The sequence below is a fragment of the Agelaius phoeniceus genome (assembly GCF_051311805.1).
Source record: "Agelaius phoeniceus isolate bAgePho1 chromosome W unlocalized genomic scaffold, bAgePho1.hap1 SUPER_W_unloc_2, whole genome shotgun sequence".
NCBI classification, from domain to species: Eukaryota; Metazoa; Chordata; class Aves; order Passeriformes; family Icteridae; genus Agelaius; species Agelaius phoeniceus.
The window spans coordinates 4756082-4774294 of NW_027509867.1; the positions used below are offsets into that span (position 1 = coordinate 4756082).

An 18213-nucleotide genomic window follows, 5' to 3' on the forward strand; every position below is an offset into this window, starting at 1 on the left:
GACTCTCAAGATGCCAAGGTCATCTGGACCAGTCAGGCAGTCCCCAGGAAGCCCATCCAGCCAGACCTGTTCCATGTTCTTGGATCCTTGGGGCCCTGCAGCATCACAATGACCCCTTGGTTCCATGAGGCTCTGTAGGATCACAACAGATCTTTGTTTCCATGAGGCCCAGTGATATAACAATGGTCTCCTTGGCTCCACAGTGGCACAATGGCCCCTTGATTCCATGAGGCCTTGCAGTGTCAAAATGGTTTCCTTGTTTCCATGGGACTGAGAATGCCACAATGGCCCCTTGGTTCCATGAGGATGCAGAGTCTCAAAACGGCCCCTTGGTTCTATTGGGTTCCTCAGGGTCACAATGGCCCCTTGCTTCCACCAGGCCTGGATGTGTCACAATGGCCCCTTGCTTCCATGAGACCTTGCAGTGTCACAGTGATTGCCTTGGTTCTATGAGACCCTGTGGTGGCACAGTGGCCCCTTGGTTCCAGTGGGTCCTGAAGTGTCATAATGGTCTCCATGGTTCAATGAGGCCCCAGAATGTCACACTGGACTTTGGTTCCATGCGTACTCACAATGTCAGAAGGGTCTCCTTGGTTCCTTGAGGCCCTGCAGAGCCCCTTGATTCAATGAAGCCTCAAAGTGTCACAGTGGCCTCCAGGATTCCATGATGCCCTGCAATATCACAATGGACCTTTGGTTCCATGTGTTCCAGCACTGTTCCATGAATCCTTAGTTCCATGGGGCCCTGTAGTGTCACAATGGACTCCTTGGTGCCACACAGTGCCACACAGTGCCACAACTGCCCCTTGGCCTGCCAAGACTCCATAGTGTTGCAATGTTTCCTTGCTTCCAAGAGGCCTTCTAATGTCACAATGGCCCCTTGTTTCAATGAGGCCTTTGGTGTCACATTAATCTCCATGATCCCATAAGGCCTTGCAGTGTCACAACAGACCATTGCTTTCACTGTGCCCCACAGTGTTACTGTGGTCCCCTTGGCTCCACAAGGCTCAAAGTGTAAAAATGGCCTGCATGGTTCCATGAGGCCCTGATGGGTCATAATGGACCTTTGGTTCCCTGATATCCCAGAGTGTCACAATGGTATCCTTGGCTCCATTGGACCTTCATCCCATGAAGACCGACAGTGTTCACAGTAGTCCCCTTGGTTCCCTGAGGCCCTGCCATGCTGTAATGGCCCCTTGGTTCCAGTGGGTCCCAAAGTGTCAGAACAGACTCCATTGTTCCATGAGGCCCCACAAAGTCACTGTGCTCCCCTTGGTTCCACAGGGCCCCACAGTGTGACAATGGACTCTTGGTTCCATGAGGTTCCTCAGTCCCAATGGTCTCCTTGGATCTGCAGTGTCACAGTGGCCCCTTGGCTTCATGTGGCCACACTGTGTCACAATGGCTCATGGTTCCATAAGGCCTTGCTGTGTCACAATGGATTTCTGGTTCCATGAGCTTTCACACAGCCCACAGCAGTCTCCTTGGTTCTGCAGTGTCACCATAGTCCCTTTGTTCCATGAGGTTCCATAGAAGAACATGGTCACCTTGGTTCTGTGAGGTTCTGCAGTGTCACAATGGACCCATGGTTCCACCAGGCCTTGCTGTGTCACAATGGCCCCTTGGTTCCAAGAGGTTTCTCAGAGTCACAATGGTCTCCTTGGAGCTGCAGTATCACAATGGACCATTGGTTCAATGTGGCCCTGATGGAGCAAAATGGATTTTGGTTCCATGGGGTTCTGCAGACTCAGAAAGGACCCTTTGTGCCCTGACTTTGCTCAGTGTCACAGCTGACGCCTTGTTCTAGGAGGCCCCGCCACCACCAAATATCCAAAATATCAAAATAAGACTCCTTAACACTAATTTCCTATTTAAGAGGATATAATTTATTCGGGTCTGAGGTCTAGTGAGGGATAACTCGTAACCTGATGTGGACATAATTCTACCAGCATCACTAACTGCATATTACAATTTACCCATTACCATAAACCCCACCTCAAGTTCCCGGATTCAGTCCTTCGATTTTCTGTCACTGGATTCTTGAGCCAAATATCTTCTTCTTGTCTTCCAACCATCCTTGGTGAGAAAGCAGCACCTGAATGCCTTATTCCCATACTAAAAGTTCACAGGCACAGTAAAAATTGAATGAACCCTTTTGGTATCAAGGCCTAGGCTTTGTGTGGGCAAGCAGAGGCAGGCAGGAGGCAGAGCTGTCAGCAAAGGAAGGGCCCAGCCAGGTGGGGCAGCCGGGGGATGCCCACAGCCTGCAGGGACAGAGGCACAGGGCAGGGACACCACAGGACAGCCTGGGCTGCACAGGGCACAGGGATGGGCAGCAGCTGCAAGACAGCCCTGCCAGAGCCAACTTGGGCAGCACTTTGGCCATGGCAGACACAAAGAGCACCAAAGCCCCAGAGGGTCATTACAGGCCTTGTGCTGTGTCTGTGCTGCTGAGCTGGGCCGGGCTCCTGGCCCAGAGGCAGCTCCTGGCAAGGGCAGCAGAGCTGCAGAGAGACAGCTCTGGCCAGGAGCAGCTCCTGTGCACAGCCCAGCAGGGCTGGGGCACTGCCAGGGCCCCTCAGGGACACCAGCAGGCCACAGACAGAGCTCCCAGGGGCTCAGCACTGGCAGGGCCTCTGGCATGTCCCAGAGGGGGCTGTGTCACAGCAGCACCTCTGGGGCTGTGTCATGGAGGCACAGAGCAGCTGTGATGTCATCAAGGGGCAGTGTGACAGCACAGAGTGGGCTGTGTGAGGTCACAGATTGGGCTCTGACATCACAGAGTTCCTTGTGTGAGGTCATTGAGCAGCTACAGGATCATAGAGGGAACTGTGTAACATCACAGAGCAGGCTGTGACACCATGGCATGGCTGTGTGACATCATAGAGGGGGCTGAGAGCCCAAAGTGTGTGCTGTGACATTACAGAGTGGCAGTATGACATCACGGAGAGGGTTTTGTGGCATCACTGAGGGGGTTGTGACATCACAGAGCTGGCTGTGACATCATAGAGCAGGGAGTGAGGCCATAGAGCAGATCCTGCCGTCATAGAGAGTGGCTCGGTGACATCAGAGAGTGTGTTGTGACAACACTGGGTGGCTGTGTAACATCATGGAGCAGGCTGTGACATCACAGAACAGACTGACATCACAGGGTGACTTTCTGAGATCACAGAGACTTCTGAGCCATCACATTGCAGCTGCATTACATTCCAGGGTGACATCACAGAGATGGCTCTGTGACACCAGAGGGGCTGTGTGACATCCCAGGGGCTGTGTGAGGTCACTGGGGAGGTCACTCTGCCCCGGCCCCCCTCACAGTTCCCCCCAGAGCAGTCCAACCCTGCTCGTGCACAGCGGGGTCCCCTGTCCCCCCGGGTCCCCCTGCCCCCGGCGCCGCAGCCTCCCCCAGAGGATGTTCCACGAGATCGACCCCAGAGCCTGACACGGGGACGGGGGGCCGGGGCCCTGGGGGTGGCACAGGGGGACAGGGACCGCCCGGCAGCGTCCCCGTGTCCCCCAGGGCCAGAGCCTGGGCCAGGACTCCTTCACCCTGGTACCAAACGAGGCCTTGAGAGCACTGAAAAAATCCCCAGCAAGAGATCAGCAAAAACCAGATTGAATATTAAGGGACAGCAGCACAAAGTTCCTTGGCAAGAGTCACTCTGCTCCTGACTGGACACTTCAAGCCCAGCAAGGAAACAAAGCAACAACAAAACCAAAGAAAATCCGGGCAATCAAACCAGAAATGAGCCGAGAACTGTCCCTGTGTGTGTGTGTGTGACACATGGAGAGTGAGGGCAAGGATAAAAGGAATACAGCCCAAAGGTTTAACAGAGCTCAAACTTAACAGGACTTAACCATAACTGATAGCTTAAATGTCACAATTTAGGCAAAAAGAGCAGCTAACAGTATTTAACCTAACTTATAACCTATGACTTTGAAATTTAACAGAGGAATAACACTTAACAGTATTTAACTCAGCCTAATAACTTACATTAAAATAACAACTTAGCAAAAGAACAACTCTTAGCAGCATTTAAGTTAGCTTAGACCTCATGACTGAACATTTCATACAGGCCTGACTGGCTCAGCTATCCAAGGCTCTCAAACCCCTCAGAGAGCAGCATTTCTGCCACATTTCCCCAGCACAGGCACTCCTGTGTGCACACAGACACAGAGTCAGTGCGAGGCACCTGGGAGAAATTCCCCTGAGGGCAGGAAATGCTCCCTGTGGATCCTTTGGCATCTCCCCAGTGGGTGAAGGGTTGAGCGTGGAGGAGTGGGGGGATCGGCCCAGGCTCCGTCGTTGTTGGGGATCCCCAAGTGCAGCAAACGGGAGAGTTCCCGGCTGGGAGAGGCCCCACTCAGAGGGAGTCGCTGGCCCAGGAGAGCTCCAAGGGCTCCTTTTGGAGCGCTGTTTGCAGGGCCCCAAGAGAGGGGCTTCAGTCCCAGCAATGGTTCATCCTGGCCACACTTGGCATCAACAGCTTTCTTTGGCAGGGTGAGAACAGGGATGTTGTGCCACGGAGGGAACAAAACCAGTTCCCAGGGCTGCTCCTCCAGAAAGCAGGAGCTGGTTGGGCAGCAGCAGTGCCTGGAGCAGACAGTGTTTGTGATGAGCTGCAGAGGAGCTGAGCCCAGGGGCTGTTGGCCAAGGCCGAGCCCCAAGGAGCATTTCTCAGCTGGCAGGGCGGCCTGAGAAGGCGAGGGGGGAATGCAGCAGCACAGGGCCCATGGAACCAAGGGAGCATTGTGACACTGTGGGGCCCTGTGAGACCAAGGGACCATTGTGACACTGTGAGGCCTCATTGAATTATGGAGAGCACTGTGACACTGCAGGCCTCATGGAACCAAGGGGACTGTACTGGTGCTGTGGGGCTCAATGGAATATAGGGATCATTACTGTCACTGAGAGGCCCCGTCAAACCAAGGGTCCATAGTGACAGTGTGAGACCCCATGGTCTCACAATGGTGCCAAAGCTCCATTGTGACATTGCAAGGCCTCGTGGAACCATGAGACACCATCAGGACAATTTACAGCCTCATGGAACCAAGGAGACCATTGTTACCCTGGGGGTCCCCATAGAACCAAGAGGACCATTGTGATACTGTGGGGCCTCATGAAACCAAAATCCCTTTGTGACACTGCAGGGCTGCATGGAACCAAAGGCCCAGCGTGACATTGTGGAACCTCGTTTCATCAGGGGTCCATTGTGACACTGGGAACCAAAGGAGACCATTGTGACACTGCAAGGCTGCATGGAAAATTGGGACCATTGTGACATTGTGGAACCCCATTCAACCAAGTGTTCATTGTGACACTGGAGGGCTACATGGAACCAAAACTACAGGGTGACACAGAGGGGCCTCCTGTTATCAATGGTCCATTGTGACACTGTGGAGCCAAAGGAGACCATTCTGACACTACAAACCCCCAGGGTCCAAAGGCCCATTTTGACATTGCAGGGCTCATGGAACAGAGGAGTCCCGTGTCATTGTGGGGCCTGTGGAACTGTGGAGACCATTGTGACACTGCAAGGCCTCATGGAATAAGTGGGACCAATGTGAAACTGCAGGGCCTTATGGAACCTTGGGGCCACTGTGACATTGTGGGACCCCATCAAACCAAGGGTCCATTGTGATACTGCAGGACTTTGCCATTGTGACACTGCTGGATTCCATAGAAACAAGTCACCATTATGGCACTGTGGGGCACACAAAACCAAGGGAGCACAGAACAGGTGTGGCTGTTTGGCCTCCCATGGGCTGCCTGACTGGTCCAGCTGACCTTGGCATGTTGAGGGTCTCTTCTCATCTGCTATTGAAGCACTGGGGCTCTGTGCTTTCCTTCCTATGGAAAAGAAATGTCCTTCTTCTCCTGGCACCCTGGCCAGATTTGAGATTTCACTTCCAAATTTCCTTATATCCAGGGATTATTCCAATAGGAATATTGTCAGGACAGGTCTGGCTGGCAACGGTTTCACAATGGTCACCTCTCATCTGTCCACAAAACACTGGGGAAGGCTCCGTGCTTTCCTTCCTTTGGGAAAGAACTGTTCTGCTTCTCCAGGTGCCCATGCCTGAGACTGGGTTTCCACGTTCAAAATTCCCTTAATTGAAAGACTGCTCCCAGACAAAATCTGCAATTCTTGAGAAGTCTGCCTGGCCATGGCCTACTTAGGCTCTCACCTGCCTTCCAAACACTGGGGCTCTGTGCTTCCCTTCCTATGGAAAAGAACTGTCCTTCTTGTCCCAGTGCCCATGGCTAGAATTGAATTCCACCTCCAACACTGCCTTACTGTGAGAGACTGGAGGAGATTGTTGGCTCAAAACATTTCATGTGTGGCAGGAGGAAGGGGCAGGTCCAGCCTTGCCCTGCCCTGGAAGCCCAGCCCTGCCCTGCCCTGGAACCCCAATCCCCCCAGAGCCTCTATCCCAGCCCAGCAGTGGCTGCCAGTCCCTGGCACAGCACAGGCAATGCTCCACAGCCACCTCTGCAGCCCCAGCCCAGCTCCTGAGGGACCAAATGAGCCCAAGCCCCACCTGGGGGAAGGGCCCAGGGAGACCAAGGGGGATTGAAGGCTGACCACAAGGCAAGCACACATCTTGACCCTGCATCCTCTTGGAATTTCCATCTGAACAGTGCTGGAATCCAGGTCTTGGTAGCTGTGTGTGTGCTTCTCTGTATCTTTTCTGTATTTCGCTCTCTCTGTGTCTTTTTCTATTTCTGTCCTCTTGCAAATTTTGATTATCTTAAAATTGAACAGGCTTAGAGTTTATGAAATTGAACGGGCCAAGGTAATGCTTTGAGAAGTGTTTTCTGCTGATTGAATGTGACATTACACCAATTACCAAGTTCCTCTGATTTTCTGAAGTTGCCAGCAAAGACTGTTTTGTTGTTTTGACCTCTTGAGGATTTCTTGTCAGGATTTCTCCAGTGCATCCAACTCAGAGTTTACAAACAATTGTAATTCCTTTTAAATGTCTCATTGAGAGAGTTGTTTGGGGAATGGGATTCAGGGCTTGTCTGTGCTGCTTGGCCCAGCCCAGGCAGGGCTTTCCCAGCCCCATTCCACACTCCATTGCCCAGCTGGAGCCGCTGGTGCCTCTGAGTTGTGCTGCCCCAGCCCCAGGGACGCTCTCCTTGTCTGCCCATTCCCCCATGGTCTCTGGGCAGGGATGGCCTCACTGGGGGCTGCTGACATCCTCAGCAACTTGGAGGCTGCTGCTGAATTTCACTGCTCCAGAGGCTTGTTCAGCCTTCAACTCTTCAGTGCAGGAATTCAGTGTCCCAGGGCTCATGAACATTCAGAACACCTGAACAAGCCAAGCCTCTGGGAATCATTTGATTTAATTTTCCAAGTCACTTGTTCAGCCTTCAGCTCTTCAGTGCAGGAATTCAGTGTCCCAGGGCTCATGAACATTCAGAACACCTGAACAAGCCAAGCCTCTGGGAATAAATTAAGTATTCAAATCTTTTGTGGTTAATTTGACAGACTTCAGTAGTGTCTTCAAAGTGAATGCATTATATTTTAAAAGACAGTGAGAAAAGATTTTTCAGGTCCTGTTAAGGATTTTTTCCTATTCATAAATCGATATGTGCAATCTCCAATTGACACGTAATCCAAGTACCTCCTTGTGCAGTTGGAATAGATATGAAAATCAAGACCCTTCATGGCTGACAGTCAATCAGACTCTGTCCCTACCCCTAGCACACCATTTCCCCCATCCAAGCCCTGGCACTCAGAGCAGCCTTGTGAAAATCTCAGCTCCCTCCAGCCCAGGCTGCACCTGCAGCTTTCAGCTCCTCGGCTCCAACTCCCACCTGCTTTCCTTGGAGAAGGAGCTGCCCGAGACACAGAGGGATGTTCATTTCTTGTCAGCCAACAAAGCCAAGGGAAGGCACAGCTCGATCAAATGCAAAAGTCATTCTTCTCTGTGGCCCTGCCCTGCCCCTGATCCCCAGAGCCTGTCCTGTTTCCTTCATCCCTCTTTGGCCAGGGACTTTCAGGGACAAGGGAGCTCTGCTCTGGGGATGGAGGGAGGTCCAAGTGCAGACACTGTACTGGGAACCACAACTCATCAGGTTTGTGTCCTTTGGGGGTCAGGAACTGGTGAGACTCAGAGGCACAGAAAGTTTCTCTTCATGGCAAACAGACCACAGTTGAACAGGACACAATTTAATAACAATCACACTCTTCCCTGAGCTAAGTGAAATGTCCCAGCAGCATCTGATGAGTCCACCACCCACAAGTGATTTCCATCCTAAAATTACTTTCAGACAAACATCATTCTGTGACAGATATAAACACAATTTGGTTCTTGTATCAGGATGCTCCTCCTGGAGTGTGAGCAAAACAGCTCCAACAATTCCTGATTTGCAAAGCTGTCAGTGGTGGATGGAGAAGGGAGGTCAGGCTGCTCTTGGTGCTGAGGAAATGCTGAAACCAGCCTGACTCATTTCATCTCCTCCTGTCCTGGCTGATCTCCCCTCTTTCCCCTTCCACCCATTGGCTTTTGTCTCCCACCAGGCCCCCGGTGAAGAGCCTGGCTCTGTGTTCTCCATCCCCTCCTCGCTGGCACTGCCAGGCTGGGATGAGGAGCCCCTCAGCCTTCCCTGCTCTGGGCTGGACAAGCCCAGCTCCCTCAGCCTCTGCTCACAGCCCAGGGGCTCCAGCCCCACCTTGGAGGCCCTTCCCAGACCCTGCTCCAGCTGCCAGACATCTTTCCTGCCCTGGGCAACCCAACCCAGGCCACAGTGACCTGGGTAATCCCCGTCCTTGATGTCCTGGTCACACAGCCCTGGCCCCTTGTCCCCATGTCAGGCTCTGGGGTGGATCCTGTGGAACATCCTTTGGTGGAGGCTGTGGCTCCAGGTGGGCTGGGGGGATCCCGGGGGACAGGGACCCCGCTGGGCATGGACAGCATTGGACTTGTTGGGAGAAACTGTGAGGGGGAGCTGGGGCAGAGTGAGCAACCCAGTGACCTGACACAGCCCTGCTGGGATGGCACACAGCCCTGCTGGGATGTCACACAGCCCCTCTGGGATGTCACAGCCTGCTCTGTGAGCTCACAGCCCCTTCTCTAATGTCACACAGCTGATCTCTGATGTCACAGCCAACTCAGTGATGTCATAGTCTGCTCTGTATAGAATAATACTCCCTATGTTTCCGGGTGTGGCATGCCTGGCTTCGTCTAGCCCTTGCTGCTGGACCAAAGGCAGCAACTGTGGCGTTTCACCCCAGAGATACTTTTGGCCAGCTGGGTGCTGCAGCTGGGCACTCAGAACAAATCCAGGCAAAGTAGAAACTCAGTTTACCTCTGGTGGAAAAGGTTCAGGCAACGGTTAAGAGAAACAGGAGAGGATTCTATCGTTGAGTCTTAATCCAGAGTTTTTTTTCAGAATGGTAGACCTCTGAATGTTGTAACAGCTCCCAACAGAATGCCGACCGCGTGGTCTCGTGTCCTTTTAAGGCCCAGGGACAGGGGGAGGGGAAGGGACAGGTAAGAGCCAACCAGGGGGGAGGAGAGGAAGGCTCAAGGGATAGAGACACTTTGACAGGCCAATGAGCCTGGACCTGAGGGGCATCTTTTGAATTTCTGCCAACCACACGACACCCTTGCTGGAATGTTAAGATTGATGGATGCCTCTTAGCAGGAGGGCAAAAGGGGGAGGGGAAAGGTTGGCACACCTGAGGGGCATCACACTGCAACAAGGGCTCTCTGCTTTTCTTTGTATGGAAGAAAAACATCCCTCTTCTCCAGGCACAAATGCCTGATATTAGGACTCCACATTCATAATTTCAAATACCCATGGGTTGCTTCAAGCAAACCTTCTAGGACAGACAGGTCAGGCTTGCCTTGGCCTCTGGTGGTTGCTGTTCATCTGCTCCTGAAACATGGGGGCTCCGTGGTTTCCTTCCTATGGAGACCAATGTGACATTGGGAGCCTTGTGAAATGAAGGGGCCATTGTGACACTGCAGAGCACCATGGATCCAAGGGACCATTGTGACACTGTGGGGCCTCGTGGAACCAAGGACATCCCTGTGGCTCTGTTGGGCCACATGGTCCCAAGGGGCCAGTGCAAAGCAGCGGTGTGGGAGTTAGTCCAGCTGTAACTCAGATTCAGACAGATTTTACCCCAGAAGAACTGGGTGCGAGTTTCAAGCCGTGGGAATCATTTGTTTATCTTAGGGTGAGTTTGAAACTTCCCCAAAAAGCCTTTAGTGTTGTTATGCTAAGTTGTCCAAGTTCTCCTCTCCTACTGGTTACTTGTTTCCCCTATAGGGTAGTTGTTCTAGAGTGTTCTACAATCAAGTGTCTATGTTGTTGCTCCCCTTTGTCTCGGGTCTTTTGATCCTGCCCCTCATACTGTTCTCAACTTCTCCATGTTTATTATTTTTCACCCTGTTATTAAAGTTCCTTTTAAACAACTCCATTGATCCTGCTCCTTTTCATTTTTGCCACACTCGCCCTGAAGTCAGGGAACCAGAGAGGTTTGACAGAGCCACCTTCATTGTGACATTTGGCATCCAAACAGGGACCATGACACTCAGGGCTCCCTGTGTCAGTCACGTCAGCTGGGGTTGGCTGATGGATAGGCCAGGGCTCCCGGGGATTTTGGATTGTGCCGGGCCAAGTGGATTCATCGTTGCTTCAAGGGACCTTGCCCAGGATCGGCAGGGACCAGAACGGTTTCACCTGCATAGGATTGCAGGTGGGTTTGGGGAAATGCAAGACATTTATTGCCCATTTTGCCACTGTGTTTTTACAATATGCACCCACGCCCCATAACTGATTTGGGGTGTTCTGTTGGCTCTTCCCCATAAGGCAGAGAAAGAGAAAAATGGGCAGCCAGATGTCCAAAGTAGAAAGGAACGTATACGTATGCTTTAGCTATCACTGATCATGACATAACATTTTCAAAGTACGAATTAAAATCATCATAAGGTGGATTAATAAAAACCTTCCAGATACCTCTTCTGATGAAATCCATACCACTGGATTTTGGGACTCAGTGGGAGTTAAATTTAGAGCCTTTTGATCAAAAGGGACCCCGTTGCACCCTGCATGCTCCCCATCTTCCACACCACCCTTGAGACCCTTCACCAGCAAGCAATGTGTTGAAAACTCAATCCGTTGGTCACTCCTAACTCTGGACCACCCCTCAAACCTGCCTTTCTCAGACCTTCCACGATGGCCCAAGATGGCAATGGCCACGCTGTCTTGGAGCATCATGCCCTGGAGACTCAAGATGGAAGGAGCCTGAATGTGGCTCGGAAGCCCGACCATCCTCCCTCGATCTTGGCTCCTCCACTTCCTGCTACCACAGCCTTCTCTTCCGCCCTGAACGAACCTCCAGACTCCACCCCCACAACTGCGGGTCACGCCCCCACTGTCAATCATTCCACTTCCACCCTGGGCCATGCCTCCAGAGCTCCACCCCAGAAGTCCGCCATCCTAAATCAAGGCCCTTCATCCCCAACACCTGACAAAATGGCAGTGGCCTTTGCCTCACCCTCCAGCAACAATATAACCCCATGGTCAAAGATACTAAGTCCAACTGTCACACTATTTCTAATCCAAATGTTTCTGCTCCAAGTTATTCTTCCTCCCCAGAAGACAGTTTGGATTCCTCAGAGCCACCTCACCCCTCAACCCCAGAAGATCCCTAGGAAAGGATCTGGAAAGAAGCAGTTAAGGAAGGAGACTGGCAAATAGTCTCAAAACTCCTCATTGCCCTCGTATGTTATGAAAGAAGGGGGCAGAATCCCAGGTATCAGCCATTGGTTTATGGGGAAATCAAGGATCTGTGTAGGGCAGCTAAAGACCATAGGAAGGAGTTACCTTGTTTTAATGGCCTAATGAGGGCCATGTTTACAGCACATCTTAACTCCCTATGATTTAAAATATATTATAACCATGTTGTTGTCACCTACAGAATACACCTTGTGGGAAGAGGGATGAAAACGTTCGCTAAATCAATTAATAGCAGACTATGCTAATAATGAGGCAAGGGTGGAATTGACAATCAACCATCTAGCTGGAGAAGGACCACACAGCCTGCCAGATGATCAAGCAGCAGGTATCCCCAGAAAAGCATTAGATGATATTAAAAAAAAATGGTTTTGAAAGCTTGAATCCAGGTACTGGATGGTACCACCCCCAGTTTGGACTATGTAAACATAAGACAAGAACCTGGGGAGCCCTACATGAAATTTATTGATCACCTTAAACAGGCACTAGAGAAACCCTAGGGGCCATGCAATTCCCCTTTAAGGGTCCCCAGCAACATCTACAGGCCCCAAAAATATGTTTCCAGTGTGGTCAAGAAGGACATTTTAGAGAAGATTGTCCCCAAGGAGGAGGAGCCTATCCGGTCCCTAATGGATAATCAACATCAAATTAGGTGGAATTTCTCAAAAGGTAACTACACCAAGCAGCCAAAAACTGCCATTGGAGTGCAAGGTAGCCTCAGGCTATGGCACAAATGTTCAAGCCAATGATGCCTACAATCGCTGAATTGTACACACATTACAGATAATGTAGCCCTAAACTCCAGCACCTCATCTCCCATTTGCCAACCACCTTACCACCAAGGGCAAAATTGAAGTTGGTGAGTCTGGAATCTGTTGTTTTAACTGATTCTTTTGCCCATGAAATATCGACAGGACAGCTGGGGCCTGAAGATCAGCCCTGTGAACTATTAATTTTAGTAAACTACCAATCAAGCACTGAAGGATTTTTTGTATTGCCATCCATACTATCAATGTCCTCACAATCAGAAATTACAGTGCTGGCCCTGTCTCCCAACCCACCTTGTTTTATACCCCAAGGACTAACAATTGCCCAAGCAGGATGCTGATGACACTTCACTAGGGATGTGATAAATCAGGATTGACCAAAAATCACCAGCACTCTGGAACTTAACAGTGAAAAGATTGTTTTGACAGGGCTTGTGGACATGGGAGCAGATGTGACAGGTATCTCACGTTCCACGTGGGCTCCTAACTGGGCGTTTACAGCTACTGCAGGAATATTGTCCGAGATTGGAGGTGACAGTGACAGTCTCTGAAGTGCAGAACTTATTAACATCAAAGGACCTGAAGGCCAAATTGCCACAATGAGACCATTTGTGATAAAGGACCTTGGTGTATCCCAGATAAGAACATCAAGCCCTACCTGTAGCCACTGAGTGTGGATTCTGCAAAGGAACCCCCAAGTCCACCCCAAGACAAACCCACCAGACAGTGACTCTAGCACCTGGACTAGACAATTCTCTTGAAGATGACACATAGGAAGCTTCTACTCACATTCCTCAGCCTGTTTGCAACCATGCTCCTCACGAGTGGATGGGTAGCCCTCAAAAACACAAAGCACAGTGTATGGATAACTCTAGCAAAGCCATGAAACAAGACACCCTGTGCCTGTCTGTCGCTAGCCCTGACGACCCCTTCTCCACCTGCCTGCTGGGGTTGCCTACAGATGTCTGGCCAATACCTGAGGGTGCCATTTGCAGTATGCCAGGGGACAATCCTGACGGCAAATAGAAGTGCAACCCTGTCGGTGCTTGGGACTACTGGACCCAGAAGCTCCTGCATGCACCACTAGAACTCAGGGGGTAGAAATTCTCAGCTCTGTAAAAATGGACTTTTGTGTAAGGTTTTATTACCATCTGAGATGGGAAGAGTGTGAAAGACACAAAATTACAAAAAAAAAAAGAAACTATCAGGAGACACTATCTCCCCACTACCATCCCACTTACAAAAACCAGACCTGATGGTGTAATTACACCTCTTCCATGATTTCTTGGTCCAGTAGCTACCCACTCAACTTGCTGCAGGGTGTGTTTCTTATTTGCAGGGATAGAGTGTCGCAGACATCTTTCATGAAAAATCCTTTCTTAGGATTTTTCCTTGTGAGAAGCTGCAGTTTCAGTAACCAAAAGTAAACAATGGTTATCTGCTGCTGTGGAAGGCAACAGGTAGACGTGTGATTGGTCTCCTGCGGATGTTTGGATTTACTGACCACTCATGGCAGAGCTAGCTCTTGCTCTCTGTCTGAGACACAGATCTTTGTGATTCATTGTTGTCTATTCTTAGCTTAGCTAGCTTCTGAAGAAACCTTTTCCTTTCTATTTCTTTTTAGTATAGTCTTAATGTAACATATACCATAAAATAATAAATCAAGCCTTCTGATCATGGAGTCAACATTCTCGTCTCTTCTTCATCCTGAAAATGCTTGTGACCATGGTCACAATAGATCATGGCCTGGTGTCCCTTCAGACATCAAAGGCAGACCTTGTAGCTTGGGGAGGCTTACCTTGCTGGCACCCAACACAAAAATGATTAATGGCCAGAGAAACAGAGCAAAAAGATCTACACACAACTTTGAATCTGATTGCAAAAATAATGTCATCTATTGGAGTCAAAACAAGAGAATGGCAGCCTCCATGTTACTGCCTTGGGTGGCTGCAGCTAAAGCTTTAGGGCAATCAGACCATCCTGGGTGCCTGTTAAGTAAGCAAACCAGTGCTGCCTCCCTCACATTGAGTGGCTGCTCTCAGACACAGAGACCATCAGACACGCCACCTTGCAGAACAGCGATAGAGTTTTTACTCTGGGCACATGGGCATGGCTGTGTAGACTCTGAGGGCATGTGCTGCATGAACCTCTCCAGCCACAGCGAGTCAATCCACAAGAGCATTCAGGGACTGAAGGAAGGGTTCAAGAAGCTTAGAGTGGAAAGCAAAGACTGGGTCCATGAACTCTTCCAGTCCAAGGTACTAAAGGGTTGGATGATGTCGAGCTAAAAGAGGGCTATTCATTCTCTTAGTGTTTGTTGCTGTATTGTTAATTCTCCTGTGTTTGTTTGGATGCTTTTAGAAAGTCTTACAAAATTCTTTCAGTTCCATCTTTGTTGTAAAACAGAAAGGGGGAAGATACCCAACACAGGCTCCTCATGGACTCTTGGAGGAGAGAATTGGAGGCCAGGATGGCACAAAAACCTCTCAGAGACTCAGTGTAGGAAGGAAAATCCTTAAAAGTATCTAAAAGTATTCTTAAATCCATAAAGTACCTTAAAAACCTTGAGTACCTCAAGGCATTAATGACCACCACTGAGTGTCAGTACAAAGCTCTCCAGGGACTCATTAAAGCAGATAATTGGGGCCATGATTGCACAAACCTCTCACAGAGTCTGTATCAAAAGGGAAACACCAAGTACCTTAAAATATCTGAAGTACCCTGAAGTATTAATGATCCCCACTGAGTGTTGTTACTGACAAAGCCTCTCCAGGGACTAATTACAGCAGATAATTGGAGGCCATGATTGCACAAACCTCTCAGAGACTCCATGGCAAAAGCAAAACCCAAAGTCCTTTGAAAAAGCTGCAGTCCCTGCAGGGAGCATGAAGGAGCCCCCAGGGCCATTGCTGAGCAAGGCTCCCCAGGGACTCCTTGCAGCAGATCCTTGAGGCCACTGGGATGTGGGCTAGGGGGGGATGCTGAGGGCAGCACAAGGGGCTGACAGTGCCCAGCCTGGCTGGGGCTGTGCCAGGAGGCTCCAGGGCCTCAGGACAAGGTGTCTCCTCCCAGCCCTTACTGGCACAGACCCTGCTGTGGCCCAGGGCACCAAGACTTGGCTTCTCTTTGTCCCCACCTGTCATCACTGCCTGCAGTTCTCTGCTCTGCCTGGGGCCTGGGGACACTTTCTCACTCGTGTCCCTCAATGGGACCCATTAAAAGTCCAAGAAACTTTGGAGTTGGATTCTGCCTTGGAGTTCTGGAGAGGTTTCTTCAGCTCCCTCTCAGGGACTGATGTCCAGGCCCTGAGCACAAAGCCCCAGAGGCTGATTAAAGTCCTTGTGCTGTGTCTGTGCTGCTGAGCTGGGCTGGACTCCTGGCACAGAGGCAGCTCCTGCTCACCAAGAAGAGCTTCAAAAGCACATTTCTCTTGATGAGGAGCTCTTGTGCCAGCCCAGCAGGGCTGGGGCACTGCCTGCAGCCAGCCCGGGCACAGCACAGAGGCACAGAGAGCTTCAATCAGTCAGGGCTGGGAAGGGGCTGAGAAGTGCCTGGGGCACAATCACTGCCAGCCCTTGGCACAGGAACCTCTGGCTGCAGGACAGTGCAGCTGCAGCTCCTGGAGCCATCTCCTGCAGCTGGAACATGCCAATGCCTGCAGAGCCTGTGAGTACATTCTCTGCTTGTCTCTTGTGCAGAGCAGCCAGGGGTGCCCAGGGCTGTCCTGCAGAGCAGGGTCCTGCAGCCCAGGGTGCTGTGCTGGGGCAGGGACTCTGCTGCCTGCCAGGGACAGCTCTCAGCCAGCCCTGGCAGCTGCTCCCAGCGCTGGGCAGAAGCTCTGGGGGGAAGGAGCCGCCCTGAGCAGGGCAGGGGCTGCTGCTGAGAGGGGCTGGGTGAGGCAGGGCTGCTCCCAGCTCCAGACCAGCCTGGGCACAGATCCAGAGGACACTTCCCAAAAAGTTAAGCCTGGGATTGCTGGAAAGATCACGAGCTTTCCTGCGAGTGATTTCCATTTCTTTCTTGGAGAAGGATGGGCAAGTTGCGGTGATGACAAAAGGATTTTTGCTTTTTAAATATTTTTATATATTCATAGATCTGTTAATTACTGTTATATAGTTATAAAACTATAATCCTTACTTAAATCTATTAAACTCTTAACTAACTCTATTAAAGTACTGTTATATACTTATATAACTTTAATCCTTAATTTAGTCTAGTATGTTTCCTTACCTCTCTCTTAGATTTTAGAACAATAACCTGACTGTCTAAATACAGTCCTGAAATACTGTATGGTCTTATTCTCTTATATAGTCCTGAAATATTGTATGGTCTTATAGGAAGAGGACCTATAGGAACATTTTGGTTTTTAACCAGAATCTGAGCAGTCATTACAAAAAGTGAAGGCAAAGAAGCCCTTGCACCTACTCCAAAGGTTTGAGCCAGGGGTGTGTAACTGGGGCAACTGAATCTCCTATTGGATGTTCCTGTTAAATTTCCTAATTAATCAACCTTAATAAATTGCTGAAATCAGGGGCCGGGTGTGCCCCATCCCCACTGGGACACCTGGAAGCTTCCAATTAATATCTGGTTTTTACTTTACTGTTCTAACACTGTCGAAAGGGAATTTTTTTCTCTTTTGATTATAAAAAACAAGGGAATGAGAGAAGCAGAACAGGAATTGTAATCCCAGAATGACAGAACATTCTGAGTTGAAAGGGACACAGCAGAATCATCAAAGTAATGTTTGAACTTTTACAGGGACTGCAGAACTGTAAATTAAGTTGATCAGTGTCTCTGCTGGGAGCCTCCCAAAGGGCCCTCAGCCACTCCTCAGCCCTGCACAGCAGCAGCAGCATCACCTTTGCAGGGCCCAGCAGGGTCTCCTGAGCTGCCCTTGCCCAGCTGCACACAGAGCCTGCCCCAGCCAGGGCCCTGCACACAGGCAGGTTTCTGTAGGGCCCCAGCCAGGGCACACAGGCTGGCATGGGCTCTGTGAGCGCTGGCAGGGACAAGGCTCCTCTCAGGAGGGAATGTCCAGGCCCAGGGAGATGCTCAGGGAAGGAGAGGGGGCTGAAGAGAGCAGGGCTGGGGCAGGAGGGCGCTGTTGGTGTGTGGGAGGTGCCGGGCACAGCTGGGCACGGGAACACTGTCCTGAGTGCCCGGCTGTCTCTGCCCTGCCCTCTCAGGCACAGCACCACAACATCTGCTCTTGGTTCTGCACTGCCCTGACATTGGCACTGTTATCTGCTGCTCTCAGGGAGGCTCTGGCATCTGCAGCAGCTGAGTCAGGCACTGCCCTTGGCATTCCTGCCAGGCAGGGCTGTCCATGGGAATGGGGTGTCCAAGCTTCCCTGGCACCTGTGGGGCTGTGGGCAAAGCAGTCCATGGCAAAGGGGAATGAGCTGAGCCCCCTCCCTGAGATCCCATCATGGGCACAGCCAGGGATCTCCTTGCTGTGCCCTGCCAGGCTCTGAGCTGCCCTCCTGGGTGCAAATCTGTGCCAGAGCCTCTGGGAGTTCCCTGGATGTGCCACGGGGAAGGGCAGAGCTGCCACAGCTGAGGAAATGCTGCTGGGTTTGCCCAGGGAGCCGTGAGTGTCCTTGGCACAAGGGGGTGCTCAGACCTTGCCCAGAGACCTTGAGAGAGGGTGAGACATTCAGGGATCCCTCTGCTCTGGGCAGGGTCTGG

General features: G+C 51.0%; 1 protein-coding gene across 1 annotated transcript in view; it reads right to left on the reverse strand.

Annotated features, from left to right (window-relative positions):
- LOC143692674 (uncharacterized) overlaps positions 1-18213 on the reverse strand; it is a 127079-nt gene that overhangs the window by 24608 nt on the left and 84258 nt on the right. The window lies entirely within an intron of this gene.